Raw genomic sequence first — 6,046 nt, 5'->3', positions numbered from 1 at the left:
GTTTTAAAATCAGACCGCCCACCCACTCATTTTGAATCCAAGGTCTGGAGCCTCCTAGCTCCTCAGAGCAGTCATGTGTGTCCCTCGTCTCTTGGCCAGTGTGCTCCAGCCCCCTGTAGGTCTCTTCCTCCCGAATTCTGCCCTCGTTTAACTGACTATCTTTGAAACTGGAATAGGTTGATTCCTACGTGTGCAAATTTATTAAATATTTTTATATGAGAGGTGCCTCTTCTTAATTTAAAAAAGAAATGTATAGAACAATTGTTCTATCACTCTTCAAAATAATTATAATAAATAAGTTGTCTTTGACTTATACAAAGTGCTTGATTAAATTTTTGGTGGGTCAGTGGTCCTTAGAAGCAAGAAGACTTTCCACACTTGGGCTAGACGCTAGTCCCGGTTGCCTTGCCTACAGGGAGCCTTATTGACCTTCCCCTGCAGGCTCTCATCCGGAGTAGACCATGTACAACATTTTCCTGAAGCAGGAGGGCAAGACATCCAGGGCCGCCTGCACGTGGAGCTGCCGCCTGGCTCCATCTTCTGTCCCTCTCTTTGTTTTCCCCTTTTGTTCTTCACACAGTTCTAATTTATGCTCTCTTGCTATTTTTTATGTATCCTTGTAAAGCCCCTTAAATCCATTCTGAGACAAGGTAGAGTATAAATTTTAAAAAATAAGTAGTACGAAAAAACATAAAATAAATCACGTGCTATATATTTAAGAACAACACACTGTTTTTTCAGCGCTGTGACGGATTTCAGCTCATTTTATAGTTAAGGGGCTCGAGGCTGAGAAAGGAGGCACACCGTCAGGTCTCACAAATATCACTCCTGTATTTCTTTCACTACATCACAAATTTTAAAAGACGATTTTCTTTTAGAATTTGGAAAAATATCTACAAACATCTGAACCAGATATTGCAGAAAGAAAAACGTTCTCTGCCCTCCAGTCTAATTCCTCAGGGACCCATCAGTGCTTCAGTCAACTTCAACCCCAGACAGGAAAGGGGACGACACGACGCCAGGGGCCTCCAAGGACAGCGAGGTCCCAGACCACCGCCGCAGTGGGCAGTCCCCAGGCGGCCGACCCTCCAGCCCCTCCTTGTGAGGCAGGTTGAGAGGCGGAGAGAGACACACAGCTGGGCTCCAAGTCTGGGAGATGAAGCCGCGGGTGGCGGGAGAAGCAGCCGAGAGCGGATGGATGTCCATCTGATGGTGGGCTGGGGCAGTGCTTAGAAGCTGACGCTGCAACGGGTAAAAATAATGCTATTGTGAGATAGGCAAGTTTGAAAACTTCCGAGACGGGTTAGGGAGAGGGCTCTCCTCCTTCTTATGGGTTTACACCAGTGTTCCTAACCTTCTCCGTCTTCGTTTTTAAAGGGGAAAAATGTTTTCACGAGCTCTTGAGAACAAGTTCATAAATGACAGTTTGAAAAACATTGATTTAGCTTGTACTTTCTCTGAGAATCGATGTTTGTCCTGGGAGAGGGGTGAGCATGTGTGTGTGTGTGTGTGAGTGTGTGCGTCCCCACAATGGATTCCCTCGTGCACAGGAACCGCCTGAGGACCGGGCAGGGCAGGGGCTCGTTGCGCGCACGCCCTCCGCGGGGGCTGTGACAGGGGACACGGCGCGGGGACCCCTGCCCGGAGCGAGGCCAGGCCGGCGCTGGAGGAACACGCCGGCGGGAGTGATGAGAAGCCGATGACTCCACAGCAGAGAGCAGCCGAGGCTTGTCTCTTCCCCAGATGTCCTAGAAAGAACAGCCCTCCAAGGAGAGCAGAGAACCACCTCTGAGCTCACGAACACATCTCTTTTTAGGGGACAAAGGAAGAGAGGTAAAGAGAGGGTGACCGGGCACTTGTGGGGACAGGTCTGTACCTTGGTCAACAGACGGACTGAGACGCCTGCCCCTCCATCCTGCTGACGCCGTGAGGCTGAGGATGTGAACTGAGGGGCTCGCCCTCGCTCTTTCTGCGGCGCTTCTGTGACGCCTCCTTCACAAACGTGCCCATGGCGGGCAAGAGAAATGAACATTTTTAAAATCTAATTTTTATGGGAGATGTAAAATAAAATTAGACGTATCAACATACCATTCAGTATTATAACCTGAAGACAAAGACCTGTTGAAAGGATTTGTTCCCGAGCGGGATTTAGAGCCGCGTGCATCAGTGTCCGTGGGAAACACCCGGGGGTCTCGCTGGACTGCGGGTCCTGATGGGGTCGGTCTGGCCTGGGGCCTGGCGTCTGTATTTCTAACGCGCTCCCAGGGAGGCTGCTGTTGCTGGTCCACGGACCACACACTTTGAATAGCAAAGTGTCAGTGTATTTTCCAGTCTCCGTTTGAAAAAAAAGAACCTGTACCTTTCTAATAGCTTATCTAGCAGATTTGGAATACTCACTTTCTTCAGAAAGCTTTATTTTTCATTGGTAGACAATGTTGTTTGTGTTGTATTTGCAATTATTAATAACAATGTAATATCCAACAGCTCCTGCCAGGGACTATTCTAAGTACTTTATTTGAATTAACTCATTTACTACTCACCGCTACCCTCCGAGTAGCTCCTATTACTATCCCCATTCTACAGAGAAGGAAACTGAGGGGAACTGAGAAGGACAGTATCTTCCTGTCAGTTGTTTTGATCTTCACTAAGGGAGCTTTATTTTAATCCGCATGCACAATTTAAACATGATAGATAAGTCTATTGATAATCATTTTGAAAATAAAATCCAAGACTTTTGTCCTTCTGAAGCAGTCCCCAAAGCTATAATTATCTTCATTTTGGAGGTCAAGTACCAACGACTTTGCCTGATTCATCCAGATAATTGAGGGAGATTATCCAGCCTGCTCGCAGCCCACACAAGTACTGAGTCAGCCATGTAGCTTCCAAGTGATCATCTGTTATCACTCTTTCCTGCTAGGGAAAAAAAAGTACCAAATCAAGAGTATTTGCCTGCCTGAAGCTCCTGTATCTAGCGTCTTACATGTCGTGTGAAACCAGCCCCGCCATTCTGGCAACAAGGATACAACCACAGATTGGTGCCTGGGCTCTACCTGGAGAGGACAGAGGCCCCCACAACAGCTTGACCTGAAAGTTTGCCCCAAAGGCTGTTCCACATGGGACAGAGGTAAAGCATCTGTTCCTTGGGGGGATGTAGATGCTAATTACAAGGTAGGTCACATGGCTAGGGGGCCTTCCAGATGAAGCCAAGCTTCCCCTTGTGTCTGGTGTCTTCTTGCATTTGGAAAGTCTGGAACAGGGAGTATCTGGCTGACTAAGAAGATAGTCATTTCCTTATATTCTTATCATGAATCCTCATTACTGAGAGTATTTGGTGCTTGTCTCTTAAAGAGCCCAAACTAATAGAATTTGTTGGGTTATATCCAGTGCCTTGCCTACCACTATCCTTTGGATTTAACAAAACTAATACAGCATGTCTATTCAATTAATATAGTTCTGTTTGGAATTACTTCATGCACTTAATTTCCCCCCGCATTTGTGCAAGACAGGTAAGAATTAATCGCCTATAAATTGCTAAATTTGGTGGAAAATGTAAGGCATTTTATGAGTTCACTTAGCCTCTCAGTGATGTGGGCAGTGTGGGGGACAGGAATTGGCAACCCCAAGATATGTCTCTTTGGCATGAGGACTATTTTGGGCTGGGTACTTAAAAAAACTGCAGACAGGAAAACAACTCTGAAAAGTAGAATTTACTTACCCTTTGTTAAGAAACATTTACATTGTAAAGGAAATCTCCATCTGTAAATGTGTCTCCCTCTCTGTACCAGGAAGGAGCAGATGCCCTTATCTCTAGAAACTCTTATCAATGTGGAAGGCAAGGATTAAAGTCTGCATAATAATCTTACTCTTGTTTACAATGCTTGTGTGGTAATTGCCCATGACTGACTCCCCCCACCCCCAACATCCTCCTTTGTCTTTAGCTGAGGAGGATATTTAAGGTGGTGGCTTCGGCCATTTTGGCAAGTTGCTCAAGTTGCCTGAGTCTCTCCCATGTATACATGTTATGAAGCTTTGTTTAATTTTCTCCTGTTATTCTGTCTCATATGAATTTGATTTGTTCTCCGGCCAGAAGAGCCCAGAGTGGGTAGAGGAAATGTTTTCCTCCCCTACGGCAGCAATATGCGAAAGACATAAAGGAACATTCGACTCATATTTAAAATACATTGTTGGCATCTAAAAGTTTATTGTAAGTATATTTTATACATAAATTAACACTTTTAATTGCTCAGAAATACTTTCTAGCCCTATAACTGAATTCAGAAAAATCTTCCAATGGTCATAAAACTGTAGTAAACATTGCAATACATCAGCTTAATAAAGAAAATACAAAGAAAAGACAATTCATAATTCTCAAGCCTTTACCAATTCAGCATCTGTAAGCTTCTAGAAGTTTCTGATAGAGTCTCCACAGGACAAGTTATTAGTGTATTTTTGTTTGTTTGTTCGTGATTCCCCGAGGGAAAATGCCATCATCCCTTTGTTACTATCAAAGATGTAAGATCACTAAGTAGCATTAAATTTGCAATGACAAGAGTTAATTATGCTAAATAATTTCAATATAGTCATATAAATCTGTTTCATATTCTTTACCTACTCAGTCATGACCAGGTTGTTTTGTAAGCCATGATCTCCTTTTCTTTTTGTTTATTCTGTGTGGGGTAAGGGTAAATCCAGCATGAAATGATCTGTCATTGCCTGGGGAGTCAGCTCGGTCCCCTAGACTCAGGTTTCATAAGTTCCCTAAAAGACCAGATTTCAAGTCTCCTTACTTTGGATAGAATATCGACATCGACGTTGACTAGGTCATGCCTATCACAAGCTCTGATAGGCGGTTATGTATCTTTGATGAATTTTTAAAGGAGCAGGAGGAAGGAATGAATGTTCATTTATGTGAAACTTAGTAGACAAAAAAGACTTTAAACTGGGGTGGAGGACAATACTTCAATCAAATAGCAAGGAAAAAAAGGCAGGTGTTGCAATTCTTATATCAGATCAAGTGGATTTCAAAATAAGACAGGTAAAGAGAGACACAGAGGGACAATATATAATGATCAAAGGGACACTTCATCAAGAAGAAATAACGCTTATAAATATCTATGTACCCAACACAGGAGCACCAAGATTCATAAAGCAACTATTAACAGACCTAAAAACAACACAATAATAGTAGGGGACCTCAACACCCCACTCACATCAATTGACAGATCATCCAGACAGAAAATCAACAAGGAAATAGTGGAGCTAGATGAAAAACTAAAACAATTGGACTTAATAGACATATATAGATCACTTCACCCTGAAAGAGCTGAGTACACATTCTTCTCAAGTGCACATGGAACATTCTCAAGGATAGACCATATGGTGGGAAACAAGGCAAGCCTCTACAAATTTAAAAAAATTGAAATAATAACAAGCATCTTCTCTGATCATAGTGCTATAAGGCTAGAAATTAATTACAAGAAAAAAGCTGAGAAAGGCACAAAGATGTGGAGACTAAACAACACACTACTGAACAGACAATGGATCATTGAAGAAATTAAAGAAGAAATAAAAAATACCTAGAAACAAATGAAGATGATAGCATGCCATACCAACTCATATGGGATACAGCAAAAGCTGTATTAAGAGGAAAATTCATCGCAATACAGGCACATCTTAACAAACAAGAAAAATCCCAAATAAGCAACCTTAAAGCACACCTAACTGAATAGAGAAAAAAGAGGAAATGAAGCCCAAAGTCAGCGGAAGGAGAGAAATAATAAAAATCAGAGCAGAAATAAATACTATTGAAACAAAAAAGGTGGTAGAAAGGATCAATGAGACAAAGAGCTGGTTTTTTGAGAAGATAAATAAAATTGACAAACCACTAGCCAGACTTACAAAGAAAAAAGGGAGAAAGCTCAAATAAACAAAATCAGAAGTGAAAGAGGAGAAATAACAACAGACTCTGCAGAAATACAACAGATTATAAGAGAATACTACAAACACTATATGCCAACAGAATGGATAACCTAGAGGAAATGGATAA

This window comes from Equus asinus, chromosome 4 (genome assembly GCF_041296235.1).
Source record: "Equus asinus isolate D_3611 breed Donkey chromosome 4, EquAss-T2T_v2, whole genome shotgun sequence".
NCBI lineage: Eukaryota > Metazoa > Chordata > Mammalia > Perissodactyla > Equidae > Equus > Equus asinus.
Note: the sequence above shows the minus strand (reverse complement) of the source record.